The 18,988-nt window shown below is 40.8% G+C and overlaps 1 protein-coding gene across 6 annotated transcripts in view; it reads left to right on the top strand.

Moving 5' to 3' along the window:
* The window catches only part of WIPF1 (WAS/WASL interacting protein family member 1), a 55,847-nt gene that overhangs the window by 8,387 nt on the left and 28,472 nt on the right, over nt 1-18,988 (top strand). For 2 of the 6 annotated variants that reach the window (XM_071561666.1, XM_071561669.1), the window contains one exon: nt 12,095-12,208. The exons of 1 other annotated variant lie outside the window; for it this stretch is intronic. The gene's annotated coding sequence lies outside the window, so the exon portion shown is untranslated. Of the gene's footprint in view, nt 1-8,572; nt 8,765-12,094; nt 12,209-13,130; nt 13,437-18,988 lie in introns of those variants that run through there. 3 more of the 6 variants (XM_071561668.1, XM_071561667.1, XM_071561665.1) reach the window with 3 other exon arrangements.

The following is an 18,988-nucleotide window of genomic DNA, read 5'->3' as shown; positions in this document are numbered from 1 at the left end:
TTCATGGCCCAATTTACTTTCAATAGATTATTCTCAATTGAATTGATTAGTGTGCCTTGGGTGTAAATGCATAGTTCATATTCTTATCTCATTTGAAATTAAAACTAAAAACAATGATGCTTTTCAGAGTGAACCAGCTTACTCTGAGGAATTGCTGCATACTAATACTTACTTGTACCCTTAGGTGGAACTAGAGCAATATTTTATTTCCTCATTTATTGGTTATCTTTTTCATAGCAGCTCTCCACAGGATCAGTGTCTCTAAATTTTATTATAGCTTTTTCAGTTTTTATTTGTGCATCCTTAAAAAAGTGTGCATGCTGACTGGTGTCAAGATGAAGACAAATTAACTTGAGCTGCTATAGGGAACTAGAAAATGAAGTGTTCCATAACTGAAAAACAGCTTGAGATGACTGGACAGTTCACTCTTTATTCATCTAAAATGTGCCTGTTTTTCAGCAGAACATCCCTGATAATGTGAGTGAATTGCAGGGTAAAACCCAGTTGGATGTCAGCATATGCAGTACTTAAATGAGAACACTGAGGGATTTTGTGCTTCCAAGGGAAAGAATTGTCATTGTTGTCTTCTGGTTTGTGTTACTTTAGAAGTTCCCCAAGAAAGTTTCCTCTTAGGAAGAATAATTGTAAGGAAGAATAGTCGTTTATAGTAAAAGTGGTATATGACTTCTCTTTTTTGTTTAGACTGAAAGCTTTTTTTTTCTCAGAAATTTGTTCACTGTGCTCTCACTAATGGTGAAGACTGAGGAGGCATTAAGGAAACCATGGTAATTACCGCACATGATATAGAATACAACAGCATTTACACATTCCAAGGCCTTTGCTCCAGGCCATCCACTATGAGAGATGGATAGAATCAAATAAAAACAGAATCAAAAGACCTCCAAGAAGGGAAAGTATATTTAAAAAGTGTGTTTTCATTTTCTTCTCTTTATATAGAGATAAAGAGATGTCTCACTGCTATTTCACATTGAGGCTTTATGCCCTAGGAAGTGAGAACAGAGATAGACCAAAAGAAATCACTCTGGACTAGCAAAATGTCTGGTAGGTGCCACCCCAGCTCCAGTCCTGCCCTTGATGTAAGGCTGCTGAGATGAGACCAGTGGAGTAGGATTGCTCCAGATAAGGTCAGGACAGCATTTCCCAGGGCTTTCCCCTTGGCTATTTTCTGTTAGGCTTCTGGAGGCGATCCCTCTGTTCCCTGGTAGACCCTGCTGGTTATTTTTGGAAATCAGCATCCTGAAGGCAGGATCACTCATTTTTCTGCTCTAAAGCTCCAGTGCCCATGACATCTTTCTTTTAAAGATTTCCTGGGTCACTCTGATGTGATTGTGTTGGGAAGGAAAAGATGCAGATTGTCTGCAGGCATGTTTGATGTATAAACTTTCAGTTTTTTCCAGTGACATTGTTGCAAATTGCACTCTCAATTTCTGTATTTCACTCTGGCATGTCCAGGTTTCTTCATTTCTCAATGGAGCATGTGACCTCTGGTATCACTGTAATGTGCATTGGTTCAGGATCTCAGACTCTGTCACTAAGGAATACTGCCTGGTATAGGGCAAGTATAACATGAGGGAATTTTTAAATAGTTCTTCAGGGAAATAACCTCATGGACAATCAAGGGTCTTCAAAACCAAAATTTCCTAAAGTGATGTGAGGTGCTGGCTTTGGCATTAGCAGTTGAGAGAGCAGTCCTTGTCTTATTTAACACCAAAAAGCCCAAAGTTAAATGTCACAAAGTTTACTTAAATCCCATCTAGCAACATCGTGAAACTTCAGGTAGCCATTACAGCCTGTCTCACAGCTGGTGCAGCCAAGCCCCTGCTGGTACCATGTAGTGACAGGGAAGCAGGTGAAGAAACACCTTTAGACTCCTGCAGTGTGTGGGGATGCTTTGAGGCATTGCTGATGAGAGCTGGGGAGTATCAACTGCAATTCATCCTCTGTAAGGAACTGTGCTGGGTCTGCTGGGACTTGGCCCACAGACCAGCTGGAACTGTTGGGCTCTACCAAAATGCCTGTGACTAATCTGTCCTACCCCAAGGGGCCCATGCTTTTAGTCTCTCCCTCACTCTGGGGCAGCTGTAATTTATCAGGCCAAGCAGGAGAGTTTTCAGAGGTCCTTGCTGTTTCCTTCTGTGCTGTTCTCTTAGGTCACTGCTGTGGTACAGCCTCTCAAGAGAGCCAGCCAGTTTTGCTGAATAGTCTAGAAGTTGGACTGCAAGGTATTTCTGCTCTGTTAGCAGCACTTGCTTCAAACTACACAGTTGGGAGTTTCTGTTGTGCACAGGTAATGCACTCGGAGCCATTAGCCATATACTTTAATTTTTCTGTTCTCTGCTGGGTACTTGGCCTTTTGCTAGTGGGAGAGGAAAAAAGAAACAAAATACATGTAGAGTGGGATGCAGACAGATGATTCCAAGTTCAGTCATGTGACAAACTTTGCTAATGAGGGAGACCTGTTGCCAAGCTGTTTTGAGCTCCAGTATCATACCACTGCCTCGACTTTCAAACTCAACCTGTACCTTTGGGTTATCCTGATTGACAGTTCCCAAGCATGTTATGGGAACTTGCATACCCAAGGCATGAGAAGGCCAGGTCCTTTTGTTTTTCTAGCTGTGTGAACAGCCGGGTATTCCCATAGCCTTTTGAGATGGAGGTATTTCTTTGTCTTGAGTGCAGTCTCCTGATAACTGACTCAGTTTCAACAGTGGATGATACCAGGTTTTGATGAATGGTAATATAGGACATTTTATTTCCAAATCAGCAATTTGTCTAACCCAGGTGAGCTGTTACTAAACATTGCTTTCTGTCAAGCTTAGAATGGTCTAAGTGCAATGAATTGGTAATGCTAAGTCTGCAAGACAGAAGTTCCTTCTCAAAGTGACATTGAATGACTTTCATGCTGAAAGCCATCATGAAGTAGTCAGATTGTCAACAAGGTCGGAAACTGTTCCTGATGGCTAATGAGTGATCCTTTCAGACTAGGGCCAGCACTTGGCACAGTGCTGTTAGCAGTCTCACTGGGATGTGTCCCATGTAGCTACTCCTCATGTGCGAGTGAGATCTAGGATTTCACAACAGGGAAGAGGTTTTTTTTACTGTCTAAGGAAACAACAACATTAATTTCGAAGGCTGATCCAGGTGCTTTTCATGGTCTCTACAATTCTCTGTCACTTTTTTTAACTACTGGTTTCCTAAGTCATAGTAATTGCATAGATAATTGAGAATGTGGTATGCGGTCTATATACATATTCATATACTGAGCCTCCCTTTCTCCTGTATATTCTTGGGAGAATATGGTTGTCAGTAAGTATTAATGAAACAAAAGCACATGATCTGATCTTGCACTTGACCTGACCTTGCTCGCCTTACTTGGGCATAGTTCAAATCAGTATGGGATTGCTGACACTTGTACGTAAGCAAAGATTAAAAGGTCTCATCCATTATACAACAGAGAAGCTGATTCTGTTTTATAATCACCCAGTAAGTATACACAGACTCCCATCTGTGGCAATATTTGGCATCCAGTTATTCCTGATGTGAACTCTGCCACCCATGGGAAGAATGAAAGAAATGGACTAAAGTTCCCAAAGATTGGGACCTGCTTTCCCTTTGAAAAAAATTTAAAAGGACATGAACTTTGGATAGGAGATTGAGAATGTAAAGGGGAAATAAACTAGGCAGCAGTAACAGCTTGAAATTGTGTCGCCTATGACAGGTGAAAAATTGCCCTTGGCAATGAATATCTTTTAATTTTGCCGTCATAGCAGGCTCATGTATTGAAAAAAGGCACTTGAAGCCTAGGCATGACATTAGCAAAGTATAACAAACACTGGTCTAGAAAAACAGCTAGGCAGATTTTACTGGGCAAAGAATATTGAAAATACTTTTTGTAAAGATATCAAACGTTGTTTCTTGTGTTGGTGGACTTGCTGAGTAATCTCATATTCTTTGATGGGGTCAAAGACAAACTGTGTCTCAAGCTCATTGTATTAAAAAAAGCAACAAACTAAGAAATTAGGTTTTATGTGAAAATAAGTATTGGAAACAACAACCAGTGCTGTTCCTTTTATTAAAACTTCCTTTTTGGGGTTCTAAGAACATATTAAGGTTATTAGAAATATCTATAATGATGTGAAGGGACTTCCACAAAGATGGAATTCTCCTTTTAGAAATCTATTTTACTATATATATTATAATAATATGTATGCAGCACAGAACTCTTCTTCAGGAGTCTATTAATGTCTGTATTATAGGAGCAGGGAGGACAACTAACTTTGAGAGCAAGGTTTATCAGTTCAGTGGTTTTCACTCAAGTCATGAAATAGGCATTTCTAGGCATAGTGCATTGTCTTAGAAATGGCTTTTATTTATGTGGCTGTCTTCTTAAAGGATAATCTGTGGCCAAAACCAAGTGTGATAGCTGAAAATGTAATGTCCCATACACACGTAGCTGTATAAAGGGTTTTGTCTCAGAATTTTTGGGGGTTTGATTTTCTTTTTTTTTTCCACTGGTTTCAGACAGGACAGGAACAGTGTGAAAATTCTTCATTTTCCACATGTACATGACTACAGAGGGAAAATCTGCTAGAAAATTTTTATTCATCAGATTTTGTTCACCTCCTGGATGAAGGACAAAATAGATTCTCTGTTTTATCTGGTGTGATTCTCCCATCCCTGAGGAATGTGTTAATATTTCATCATTTTGAAGAAATGTAGTGGGCAACATTAAATATTTCCATCACTCCGAAGTCACACAGATGCCACCAGGATATCTAGCTCTACATCACACATGCTCTAATTCACCCCAAACACCCACTGTTTGCTAATCTTCAGCCCCCGTCTGTGCTGATAATGAGAAAGAGGAAATGGAAACAGCAGGGATTATATGCTATTGAGAAGTCCCAGTTTCCATGCCTGGTTGTAATTCTTTCAACAAACTTGCCGACTGTGCTCCTGCTTTGAAGTTTGAACACCTCTGTATTAATGCTTGGCTCTGGTGATTTGGCTAACAGATTTGGGGTTGGTTGGTTTATTTGTAGTTGCACATTAGCAGTTCAACATGATGGCTTACTCTTGCACTCACCTGTGTCTGCTCAAAGGCAGGAGCAGTACAGATTGTTTTTGCCTGAGCACTGACATATTAGTTTTTCATATTTGACGTTGACAGGTACCAGACAGAAAACAGTCCCCATCATATCCATTACTCTGTGTGTGCATGTGTGTATGGTCATAACCATATTGGTGAAGGGTGTGAGTTTCCATATAACAAATAAATAGGACCTATTTTTATAAGACAAGGGGTGTATTGAATGCTGGATTTTAGCTTCATCTGTTAGCCTGGATCACCATGTCTGGTATATTCAGATGTGTGAATGTAGGGTAGTGCAAGTTTCTAATCTAAACCAAAAACCTCAGAGCCCGTGATTGCCTTTTTATCCCTGTAGCACTGGACAAGCTTATCATTTGTGTAAATAGCTTTATAGCACTGGCTATTAACATCCTTGTGTAGCTTATCTGTTAGGCCACAGTGCAACTTCTTATTGCTGCTGGGGCGCTCCTTTATTCATAAATCAAACACTATTTGATCTCATGGCAAATGAGGGGAAGTCAATTTATGGTTTCTGAAACAACTTGTGCTTACTAGCGCATGCTTCCATTAAGTACCCAGATGTACATAAAGAGCAGCTTCAGTTATGCTTTCCACTTAGAAGCCAAAGAAAGGGTTTTGTCTTTTGTACGTATGAGGTGAGACAGCATTAGTTTCAAGTTGTTGGCTTACATAAGATTACTGCCAAAAGTCTCTGTTAAAACTTTGCTTCTCTGGAAGGTGCTGGCCAACAGATTCCTCATCTATGACAAGGATGGAGAAATAAGTCGTTTGTTCACAGAGGATAGAATTTATCAGGCTTCAGATGTTTCTCTTCATGTCTTAATGGTCCATAGTCAGAGTTGACAGATGACTCAGCAAACCCTGTTGTGAGACCTCTGTGGACACAGCGGGTCCCCTGGTGTCATACAGTTGCCTCTGCTGTCCCTGCAGTGTCTTCTCCATGGCTCCACTGACAGGCATGGTGCGGTGCTGCTGCACTCTGAACTTGGCTGAAGCAGTACCTTGGGAGGCTGTTTTCCTTGGGCACAGATTAAAAGTGACTGGGAAACTGCTACATGTTACCTGCTGGGCAAATGAATTCACCCCATCTTGAACAACCCTGAGTACCTGGGGAAGGATATAAAGGTACATTTGCCCTACCAGCAACTCCAAGTATCGCTCTGGCACAGTCCAGTATATATCACTGGATCCTCATACAGAGAGGTTGACACATTAGAATTGACTTTGTAAACGTAGCCCCTTCTTAAAACAGAGAGAAAAAACCCTTCTCTTGTGAGGGATCCTGGCTGTGTGAAGCTGCTGTGGAAGCAGCTGGGGGAGGACAAAGAGGCAGTGTGCTGAGAGCAAACATGGCCACTTCCTGAACTCTTCAACTTCCCCTCAGTGCCTCTGAAGCTCAGGGTCCGGCATATCGTGTCTCTGCACGCTTACTGAGGGGAAAATGCTTAAGCTGCATGAGCCTCACAGTCCTCTCAAGTGTCTTCCAGTGTAAATAATACCTTGGCAATTTGTCCCAAAACCTTCAGTGGGGGCAGAGCAGGTGCATCTGCAGACATGTGTTTGCACATGCACTCTTACTACAGCTGCAGGAGCTCAGATGTGTGTGCACAAGTAGGGGGTATGTGTGTGCTCTAAAAGTGTCTCATGCAAATCCATTTTGTGGATTAGTTTTTCTGAGTCATGCATGTATTTCTTTTTGTGTGGATAGATATCCTTTGCACGTTTACACATAAAATACATCTCTTACTAACTGGATGTGATTTGTTCAATACTTAACTGCTGCTCCTTGAAATCCTGTTGTTGCTGCCTCTTTGCTGAAGATCACTGCTGCCACATCTCTGTGGGATCCTCAAAACCATTGCCACACCATTTCCAGTGGGATTAGGCAGATTATTTTAACCCACTGATAAAAATTACTGTAGCTAGGTTGGTTTGTTTGGTAGTAGTAAATTAACAGGCAGTGGTAGGAAGCTGCCAGGTTGGCTTGTTTGGTAGTAGTCAATTATCAAGCAGTGGTAGGAAGCTCTGAGGCAGCAGATGGGAATGTAATCCCTGGCTATTGGTCACCGGGAGGCTGCTCACAACACCAATGTCTTCATCTGGCACAGTTTAATTTAAAAGATGACATTTTAGTGGAAACCTCTTAATTTATGTAAAATTACATAGAATGCATCAATTTGTGGGCAAAGAAGCAGCTTCCATTGACTTTCTCTGGATCTGTCGTTGTATCTGTGGTTTGGTGTTACAGCCTGGGTAGTGGCTTCCTGCTAACACTTGTGCCCTCTCACCTCAGAGTGAGAAAAAGAAAAAAAATCACCCTTTGACAACGAGATCAGTTCCTCAATGTGATCCATGGCACAGGCTGTGGAACCACTGTGCCAATACACCTGAGACAGCTGTGGAGTGCAGTGGGAGAACTGAATGGTGGTGGCAAGACAGCCATGAATAAGTGTTGTTGCCAAAAAATTTGTATCCCACTGTCTGTTTGTTCACTCTCCTCCTACCTTCGAGGTCTTCCTGTTCACACTTAGGTGCAGCTAAGACCAATCTGTGCCCCAGCATAGATATTTGCAGTCAGTCTGTAAGGAAACTCCTCTGGCTTTGTAACCCACGGCCTTCACACAGTTCTTGCCAGGCTGATCAGTGCCCCAGGCATTGGCTGTAGTTATTTCAGCTCTCACTAAATAAAGGGATGTTTATCTCCACCCCTTCCATTAGCCTAATTGAAGAGTGTTTACCATGTTCCACAAGGAGCATCTTCCAGCAGAGCTGTATGTCCTTACTGACCCTGGTCAGACCATTCTGCCTCTCCTCTGGTGTGGTAGTCTTCAAACTTTATCTCCAGGCTGTCAGTATTTTTGGTGTTGGCACTACTTAGGATTAGATTGCCTTTCCAAAATTGATGTGACTTTTAAAAAAATTGTGATGAAGCAACACCTATTGACTAGTCTTGTAAAGATACTACTCTAATCCAGGACTTCACTGTCCTTCCTTTTATGACATATATTCAGGCCTGTTAATCCCATCACTAGATAACAGTATATGGATGAACACTCCTTCAACTGAGAAAACCCCTACTCTTCTGAAGACATAAACTACTTTTCATGGGACTCAAACTTCTGTTTGCCATATTCAAAGGAAAATATTTCTGAAAATTACTGATAAATGCATCTGTTTCAATTCGTCAGTTCATTACACTGAAAATTTGATAAACAAATATCCCTTAACTGAAATTTCCCACGCCTGCAGTCTAATTACATTCTCCACTACTGCATTTGTTTCCTCTTTAAAAGAAGGAGGGGGACACTGAGCATACTGTAACAGAATCATATTCAGCATTTGGTATTAATGCAAAGAAATAGTACCATTGACTCATGGAATGATTCAGAAGGCAGTAGAGGAGGGCTCTCTGTGTAGGCAAAAATGTCAATGGTTCAGTATTAGATCAGAAATTTCTTAAACATGTTCAGGGAGACTTAGTTGTTTCATCTGATTTTAAAACATAAGCGAAATGAGTCTAGCAAGGTGCAGTGAGGAAGTGTGGTGTCACATGGCACTCTACAGGAAACGAGACCGAAGCTGCTGGGGAAGTTAGAACTGGGTGACCTCCAACGGATTCAAATAGCACAGGTTAGTTTTCTTAAAACATCTTTTTAACTGTCCTACAGGGGTTCTGCCTGTATATTTTCACTGATTTTTGGCAGCAGAGGATAAGGAGTGCCCGTATGGCAGTTGTGAGCAGGCAGTAAGCAACATGGGCTTTCAGAGCAGAACTGTACAGGGCAAAAATAGGAAGCTCATCTGTAAGTTAGCTTGGTTTGTGGGAAGCTTGGAGCCTGCCCTGCAGTACAATGGCAGTGTGGACCTGGCTAATGTTAGAAGTACAGATGAAATCCTCTCTATCTTGTTAAGAATTTTCGTACAATAAGTAGAAGATCTGTATTTTTAATGGAAGTGTTCAGTGTTAATAAATACCGGAAAGCACTTTTACAAGCACAAGTTAAAACCATTGAGTATAGTGAAAACCTCCCTTTGTTTGCTTTGGCTGTACTGAGTAGCTCTTCTTTTTGATTTTACTGGTGTAGCCTCTTGTTAAGGTTTTCTCTGGTTCCTAGTGATTTCTGTTGAGGAATTCCATCACAGCTTTTCCGTGCTGGAGGGTTTTGCCTTGGGAGCACACTGTATTGGGAATCAAATGGCACTAGGTTGGTTTTAGAGAACTTGGGAGCTCTCAGAGGCAGACAGTTTAACAGGATGTACCTTTGTACTCCTGTGCTAAAATGTAATTCTTACTTTTAAATTACTAGGTGATTTTGTTTAATTCAAAATCTTAAATGCAAAGTTGGAATGAAAGTTACAAAGAAAACAACCTTTGTGATGATAAAATATGGTAGTGACACTGCACAAAATCTGAACTAAAACTAAATCCCAGCATGGGCCCATGTGTGGTGGTGGTGGGAGAGCATGGGGGGAAGAGGAGGAGCCACACGGGGCTCGGGCAGTGGTGGCTGGAGGTGAAGGTTCTGAGGTCTCCCCGGCTCACCAGGCAAGGTCACATCCTATGGGGCAGCGGGGCTGGGACAGTGGTAGTAGCAACAATCTGGCATGTAGTGCAGGTGCTGGGGATGACAGCACCATAACAAGGGCATGACAGACATTAAAATCACAGTTCTGAGTGTCAGGAAAGCATTCCTAAAACTGCCCGTACTTCTTGCCAATAACGTAGAAATAATGTAGAAAAGCAGACTAAGCTGCACATCTCTCTCACCCTCCTCGTACCACCTAGCACGTTCATCCTGTTCTCGGCGTGGAAACATCTGTGTAAGATGGACGCAGTAGCTCAAGATGCACCACCCTGCATGAGCAGGGTATTACTCAGCTCCTCCTGCACGTGGAGGTGGATGCTCTGTCTGGCTTTGCTGCAGGGCACTGAGGGTCTTGGCGAGTTTGGAATGAATAGCAGAGCTCTGTTTCTGGGCAGTTAACAAGTCTGTGGCTCAGCCTTGCAGAGATTGCTCTCATGTTTCAAGCTTTGGGGTTTTACACATAGAGAAGTCTTAGCTGGGCTCCTCTGCTTCTGTAAAACCAGAAAGTTTCCAGAGGGCCAAGTTCTGCCCCACATCAGCCTTTCTGATGTATTAGGATTTATAGTACTGCTTAACTAGGAATGTGATTTTAAAACAATTTAGTGAAATCCCACTGCAGACATTTTCATTTCAGGCTAATCCTGTTTTATAGTGGTTCATCTCAAATAGATTAAGCGTTGTTTTAAGCTAAATATAATGGCTTGTAAATAATATATTTGAGCTTCTGCAGTGGATTCTGCCAGGCATTTGAAATTGAATTAAAAATAAACTAATACACTTTCCTAAATAAATAAACCCTATCACTTCTACTCTGCTACCAGGAATGAACACAGGCAACCAGGATTGAAAAAGCAGGAGTGGTTGGTGAAGAGGGGGGATTTCTGAGTGGGTCCTTTCCACCAACTTGTATTATGAAAACCAGGGAAAGAACGTTTCTTCCTCTAACAAATTAAAATGGAAATCTGCAAAATAAGGAAAGGGAATAAAGACTACAGACTAAACAAAATGAAATAAATATGCATTGGAATGAGAGAGAAGGAAACAAAAAAAGAAAATAGTAAAAAATAGAACCAGATGGGGACAAATTCTGTGCTCAGGAAAAAAAATTATACTCTTCCGTTGAATTTCAGAAGGAGGAAAGACTGTGTGCCTGTGTTTGTGTGTATTCATAGCATCTATGGAAGAAAAATACATTTTTCTGTATGACTTTTTTAAATTGTTTGTTTGTTTCTTTCCCTTGGGAAGTGTTGGTATAGAAGTTTGTAGGTTTTAGAGAAATTCAAAGTTAGATGAAAGCAACAATGAAGAATCCTTAATTCTGCAAATTAAGAGAATTAACCAGTCACTGCCACCTTAGTCAGTGGCCAGTTTTGCTCCTCAAAAACCACTTGGCTGCATTACTCTGTTGACCTTGTGTCCACTGTGCACTTAGATCCACATCCACAGCCTCTTACTGTCTGCAAGGGGAAAAAGTAGGAGTTAAGATGTGCCACAGCAACTACTGCAAGCCTGAACCACATAGGCCAGTGTCAAAGTGTTTACAGCAGGATCCCCTTGTGGATTTCATTTCATCACACAGTGTATTGCAAAGGTTTCATGGTAGTGAGGGACTGGGTGAAGTCTTGGGACAGATTTCTAAATAGAAGTAAATCTGGAAAATGCTGAATAGTTACTCTTCTTATACTTTATTTTAAAATTACTGGATTGTTAATGACATTTGGTTGTTCTAATACTAAATAGATCAAATGGACAAGTGTATCTTTTGCTGGAACATTACTTGCTGCACATCTGTCACATCTTTCTGGCTGTTCCCTCTGCCTTCCTTCCCCCAACACATGAAAGCAAGCTCTGTAATTAGCTGTTAAAAGCATCTGCACATTGAAGGAGGTTAATTTTACTTTTGTTTAATTTATTTGTTTCAGCTTTTGCATGCATTTTTCTCTAGCCTAAACTACAGAAACCTCCTTATTACAAAACTAGTCATTGAACCATTCTCTTATGAGGAGCAACTGTAGTAGTGGATAACTGTTCGGTTTTACCATCACATCCATCTACGGATTTTTTATGCTCTTCTGTTTTCCCTCCACCTTTTACACTGGCTTTTGCTATGCTATGCTGAAGTTAGGGGAATTATCTTAAATTTCTTTGAGAACAAATTGGGTCCTTTGACCTCAGGGACTGATAGGGAGAGCACAGCCAGTGTGTTTTCCTGTTCTGAATCGTCTTTAGAAGAAGGGAGAACTCTTCTTTACATGCTCCCAGTTTCTCATGCAGAACTTCAACTCATGCAAGGAAATACAGAGTAGATATGTACTCAGGCTCTGTGATCCCTAATGGTTCACAATTAATAATTCTTTTCTTTTCTTCCTTGCAGGAGTGTGCAACCTGGGAAATGTTATTGCAATATAATTAACTTCAAAAAGTGTATTCTGGACTGAATTGACCAGGCCTTCCCTTCTATGAAAGCATCTCTCCTGCTGGTGACCAGGTACAGAACCTGTGGGATTTGCACCAAGAGAGGAATGGAAGGGGGTAGAAGTCATGGTGTGAGCAGCAGCTTAGGGAAACATCTATGGTGTGTGTCATTCCTGGCCTGTAAGAGTTGGAAGGCATAGAGCCATCTCTGTGTCTTAGATTGCAGTGTGACAATTTAGGAGTCATTCTTCTCTGGGGCAGGATTAATGGCAGTACCAATTTACTGGCATGCTCTGATGTGGCACACCTTTCCTAATGACAAATTTTGGTGCTTTATGTTACATCAAATTTTATGCCAAACCCACAAGCTTTTAACATTTGCGGAGGGTTGTTTTTTTGGGTGTTTTTGGTTTTTGGTTTTTTTTAATTCCAGTAGCACAATGCTAACAGTGAAGAGATTTAACACATGGCAAGTAGGTCAGGAGACCCGAGGTATTTATTATATGACCAGGCACTGTTAATTTGTAGTTGTTCTGACTTAGAGCAGATGACATTACACTTGAAAACTGCACGGTGAAGCCTGCAATGTTTATGGTGTGATGCTAATGAACAGTAATAGTATGAAAAGGTTCCCTGAGACATACAGTTAGTAAGAAAGAAAGAACTTAATTTGTGGATCCACAACTCTCCTCAGGCCTGATGGACTGCTACCAGATAAGGATTGGTGAAAGACTATTATTTGGAGAGTTATTTCCACAGGACTGAAAAAGAGGGTACTACTGTGTGATCAGTAGTCAAACACACCTGTTTGGACATCACTGGTAGTAAAGGATGGCCTGTTTGGAGGAAGGACACATGCAGATAGGGAAAATATGAGTATTTTTAAATTGACATTTATATTTTATTTCAAATTAGTAAACTGTATGCTGCAAAAAAACCCTAAAATGCAATACTGAGATAAAGATGGTGAATTATGTCACCCTCACCTATTTTAGGTATGATATGGGCTTATGGGACGTCCCAGGAACAGCAGTAATGATGAAAGACAGCACAAATACAGCCTGTGAAGAAAGACTGGAGGAAATATGATGGCTTAGCCTAAAGAGGAGAAGATCAAAGAGACATGTAAACAATTTTCAGATAGCCATGAAGAGGAAAGGAATAAATTCTATGCACCAGTCATAAATAGGATGAGAAACTGTAAATGAAATCACAGTAAAGGAGGTCTAAATGAGATATGAGAAAGATGACTGAGGAATATTGAAGAATTTCCATAAGTGGAGATTTTCAGAGAAAAAGAGGTAAATACCTGCCAGGAATGATATAAGCCATAGTGACTCAGTGGAAGAGTAGATGCCTTCTTCCAGCCCTTCTGTCTTTTAGTCAGTATTTCAGTCTCCTTGTTGACAGCAATTCAGAATTTTTCTGGTTGTTGATGAGAGCTGATCAGTTACTTAAAATTAACATTTCCATATGTACAGTACAGTAAATCATATACTCCACTTTTCAGGGAGGGAAGGTAAAATTCTGTTCTGGAGTTTCCTGGGGAGATTTTGTTCTTGTAATTTGGGAGTGAACAGGTAATATACTCAGCACTGTGGGAAAGTATTGAGTTAGCAGCTGGCACATAACAGAGGTCTGCTCCTGCTGTAAGAGGGAGACCTGAAAAGGCAGGCCCTGCTGCTTTCTCAGGTGAACAGTTGCGTGAAACTGCTCATTTTTAGCACAGACCTCAGGGTACTAAAGGCAAACTTCAAACTCATGCTGTCTGCACAAAACCAGCTTGGTCTGCATTGAACAGCATGTCCTAATAGCAAGTGTTGATGGATCAGGGCTCACCTGGAGAAGCATTTGGCTGGAAAGTTCATGCTTTGTTCGCACAGCAGCGCTGGTGCCACCATACCCTTTCTGTCTAGAAGTGAGGCTTCCATGTGGTGGTACCTGGACTGGCACTTCCTGCAACCCAGTCTCCTGTGAGTCTGCCTGCTCACAGGGGTCTTGGCAGATACAGAAGAAAACAATGATCCTTTGCGAGTCATTAGAACTGCAGTTTAAGACAGGAAGTAGACTTCATGAGAGTAATAATGTCTTATGACCCAATAAATCAATCCAAAGCTTCCTTGCAGCTGTGGGTTTGATCCAGCTATTACAGTGCTCTGAGTTTGGAAAAAGTTTTCTTTTTATCTGGAAGCTTGTAGCCTCAGATTTGAAATGGCTCCTAACTCCATTTAATTACAAATTCTGGTTTTGAAAGCACAGAGTTTAGAGTCATATTTCAGTCTCCTAAATGCTAAGCTTAGCCTTCAGATTTTCTTAAAACAAACCCAGTCTGGTTTTGCCCATGCAAGCTAACCAAATCATTCAGCCAGTCTAACCAGGGGTTTGGCCATATTTACAGGATTTTGCAGATGTGATGCTAACTTTAGCTAGGGCTTAACAACTGTGACAGCCACTCCTATTACAAATAAATTAAAGGGGAAATTGCTTGCCACCCTTCAGTACCTGCTGTTTCAGGGCATCTGCACTGAGCACTTCAGCCTGCTGTGACCAATTTGTTTTCTCCTCTGAGCTTCTGGTAGACTGGCATTAGCAAGGACAAATTTGAGCAGTCCTATGGAGTAAGAACATTCTAAAGAAGAAATGCTAGTGTAGAATTATGGTACGTGGGTACTTTTGGTTTTGTGAGTATATGTTTTTGTGGCAGCAGTATGTCATACATACTTTTTTTTTAGCTTAAACTACACCAACTATAACTTTTTATGCCAAAGGCTGTATTTGGAATACCAGCAGAAGCTCAGCTAGTCCTTGCCTGGAGGCAAATAACCTCCAAACCCAGCTGCTTTCTGGGCACCCCCTGAGGTCCTGCACGGCCTGTGTGCCAGTCTGCCTCAGAGCAGCCAGATAACACAAAGGTGTGATGCTGGCTGGGCACGGCTTCCAAAAATCTGACAAGAACAGGAGGTGCTGCTGACCCCAGAGCAGCTGGCTGGGGCACCTTGTCTCTTCTCAAGCAATGGTTTGCAGCACCTGCCGAGTGGAGGCAAGATGTGGGTTTGTCCCTCTTGTCATATTCAGCTGCCTGGTACATCCTCCTGGCTCTGACCTGTGCAGTCAGCTGGATGTGACCTTATGGCATATGTCACTACAGTAGCCTGGACCCCCTTGTAAACCCAAGCTCTCCAGACCTGGCACCCACATGGCACACTGACTACATTTGCTGCATGGAAACCTTTGGTTGTTGAAAGTTGTAGGAAACAATTAGATATATAAATATTTAAAATACAATGCAAATAACAGAGTGGAACTGCTTGGTTTTCCCTTGGGCAAATGCTGTCTTTTAGTGTGTGTTGACTCAAACAGCTTCACCAGTAGAAAGTGGAGGGTGCTGTGTGTTTCCAGCTGCATTGTGATTGTGCTATTTTCCTTCTCGGGAAGGCAGCACAGGACACGCCTCCTCTTTGCTTAGGGGAAGATCGACACGCTCTTGCCCTAAGCTGTGAAAGACTTTGCTCTGCCTATTTTTTTGGCAGAATCCATTAATAATCATTCTTTCCATCTTCTCTTCTTTGCTCACTGGCTAAGTACTTGCCATGTGCAGCTGTAAAAAGTTGTTTCCAAAGAGAAATAAATTGGAGCAAAAACTTCTGTAATCGGAGATGTGGAGGAAAGCAGAAGGGCGTTTTCAGTTTGGTGTCCTTGATTGCTTTTTGTTTCACTTGTGCCATGCTTTAAACTAGAGCCCTTTACAAGATTGTGGGCCATCTTGCTTGTCTGCATCTGTGTCCTCCTAGTCTTAGCTCTATAGCACTGACTTGCCTCATGTTCCTCCTGGGACCAGGGATAATCAAGGCACCAGGAGTCAGTAAGGTAGCCCTGTGCTAGGATGGCAGTGGCATGTCAATGCATTAAGGAAGCTAAGAAAGTATAAACATCTAGCAATTGGATTTAGATGTCTAAGTTGTAAAATTTAGTTTGAATATCAAGGTTACTGATTGTAGTTATAGTTTTTTGGGATGTTTTTCCTAAAAATATTTTTTGATTAAAGCCATCAGTTTATCAAAACCTATCAAAACTTTTATTTTTCCCCTGAGATCTAGGTGAATTTGGCACTAAATTTAAATTTTACAAATTAGAAAATTCTAAAATGAGGTTCAAAAAGAAAATTTAGAACACCAGAAGTGAAATATAGGATATGCTGAAATTTGTGCTTCTAACAAAAAAAAAAATTGGTTGCTTTTTAATTCCTGATTACGACAGAAATTCCTTATGTCTCAAACTTTGACAGGACATAAAATTTATTTTCCACTCTATCTTTTTTTTTCCCCCTAAACTGCTCATTATTAAACCCACACAGACTTTACTGCTTCTCCAGGTAGATCAGGGAATCCAAATTCCTACACTGGGTTTCATGTAACATTAGAATTGCTCTGAGTTTGAAAGAACCACAGGCTGATGCAAAACAGAACTTGGACCTTGCCATCTATTAGATAACTGCCAAAAGAAGTAGATAAGCACATTTCTTAAATGGAACCTTCAAAAGCTATCTTTACCTATAGGGCTTCCAGCTGGACAATGAAGAACTCAGAATAGGTACGGACAACTTAACTATGTGCCCTTTCTGTAGGTGTTTCAACCAGCATCATCTGCAGCAGGTGTATGTGCAAATTTTATGGTCCCAGTATCAGTGCTTGAGTCTTCAGCTAAAGGCCCAGGTGTATAACTGAATCCTCTGATTCAATTTTACCTTACCTATATGTCTTAAATACCTGTATTAGATAAATATCAAGTCCTGCTGCAAAAGCAGATGAAATGGTTTATGTAAAAATGGCTTTATAAAGCTATTTTGAGTTGAATTTTTATTGTAGCTCTACTCTAGTAAGTGAAACAAAGTGTAATTGTGATTGGTCAATAGTCTGATCTCCACTTGGCTTCAAGTTGTACAAATATGAGGAATATTAGTATTGCCTGGATTTTGCTCTTTGCATTTTGGCAGCTTATTTATGAAATAATTGAAACCTCTCTTAGCTGTACCTTTCTTTTCCAAGTGCCTTTTGACATTTTTTTCTTGCCAAAAGGCAGTGTTGGAAATACTTAACAGAAAAACTCATCCTTGTATTACTCAGGATGTTTTCCAGATTGGACCAAATGGAAATTGCTGGTGATAGGAACAGCGCATGAGTATTGCCGTTGATTTGCACACATGCAAACTCTGATGCTGAAGGCCAAGGTCTCTCTTATTACATATGGAGAGGTATTCAATGCTCTGTGGGTTAGATTTTGACTGCTTTGCAAAGAGCCAAACTAAAGTCAAACAGAGGAAGAAGAATTTCAGGTTTGTCCTTCCACTGCTCCAGCTGTTAATGGGAGTCTGCAGCCACAAGGGTGTTAGGCTCCTTGCTTGGGGATCTCGAAACACCAGTCCACCCGTTCCACAAGCCCCTGGCTTGGAGGTGGCCTTCTGCAGGGCAGTCACCAAACCAGTAACTTGCTCTGAAGCTGCTCTTCCCAAGAACTGAGTCAAGAGCAAATCCTCTGTGCGTTTTCTGTACACATTTTCATTAAGTAGCAGTTTGTTTTGTCCAGTAACTGCTATTGGAGGCAGGGAAGTGCTGGTCAGCTCAGAATAAGGCATGGTATGGATTCAGTGGTTTGGTATTGCAAGAGGAAAAGACAACTCTTTTTCTTCCCTGCTAATAATCTGCTTTAGCCTTAGAGCTTCCACTGGCAGCCCTCATCATTTATCATACAGATTCACATTACTACTTTTGGATCATATCCTCCTCTGGTAGAAGACTTCTTAGGTCTGAAGTGAACCCAGAGCAGTTCCTATCAAGTAAGGATAGCTGATAGGGTTTTTTTGTTTTACCTTTATTAAAATTTAGACTTTTGAAATTAAGCTTTTTTTGCTGTAATAATAAAAGTGGTGGTGCCAACACAGTTAATATGGGTATGTTATAAAATCTATGCTTTTTAAAATAGAGGAAAAGATGGTCAGATTTTGTAGATTTTATATATCATACAAAGAACCAAACAATATAGAGATAATGGCAACCTTTACTCCACTTTACTCAGTGGTTGTTTAATGGTTATCTGGTGTGTTAGTTTTGTACAAGCCATCTAAAGATAGTTTTTGAGTTGTCTTATTGGATAATTTTTAATAGAAATAATGTATTGCTTCCTCTGTCTGTATCACTGAAGCAAGTTGCAGGAGAGCTTTACTGCTGGATTCCAACCAGGCAAATAATCTGGTGGTGCAGGAACAAAACATTTTGGATTTGTTTTTAATATGGATTAGAACAAGACATCATTTGCCAGTACAGGATATTAGGTGATCATGTAATTTCACATGTGCAATAATGTGTTTTCACTATTATTGCTTGTCTTTGTTGTTTTTAAATTAATACATTTCAAACCAAAGTATATATGGTAAAATATTTAAGATTAAAATTAATCCCTTATCCTTAACTTACCTTGGGGTTTGGTTGGGTTTTTTAATTGCTTTAGATGCCATTTCTGAAGTTTTGTAGACCCTTTAGAACAGATGATCAACTTTTGGCCAAGCTGTCTGAGTAATTCTGGGAGAGCTAAGGTTGACTCCAATGTGAAGAAGGGGAGATTGAAGTCCCAGAGTTTGGGGAGGGATTGTTTGCTCAAGCAAACCCTCTCCTTGTTTCAGATTACTTTTTGCTTCCTCTTTTCCCTCCCACTTATTATTTCCATCCTGAATTTCAAGACTCTTCCACGGATTTGTTTTTATATTGTTGAGAACCCTTAAAAATAATTACTGAAACCATGGCAGCCCATCTGAAAGCTTTCTGACACACAGTATGAACTACAGAGCAGGCCAAACCAC

The sequence above is a fragment of the Pithys albifrons genome, chromosome 8 (genome assembly GCF_047495875.1).
Source record: "Pithys albifrons albifrons isolate INPA30051 chromosome 8, PitAlb_v1, whole genome shotgun sequence".
NCBI lineage: Eukaryota > Metazoa > Chordata > Aves > Passeriformes > Thamnophilidae > Pithys > Pithys albifrons.
This window is presented reverse-complemented; position numbering and strand designations above follow the sequence as displayed.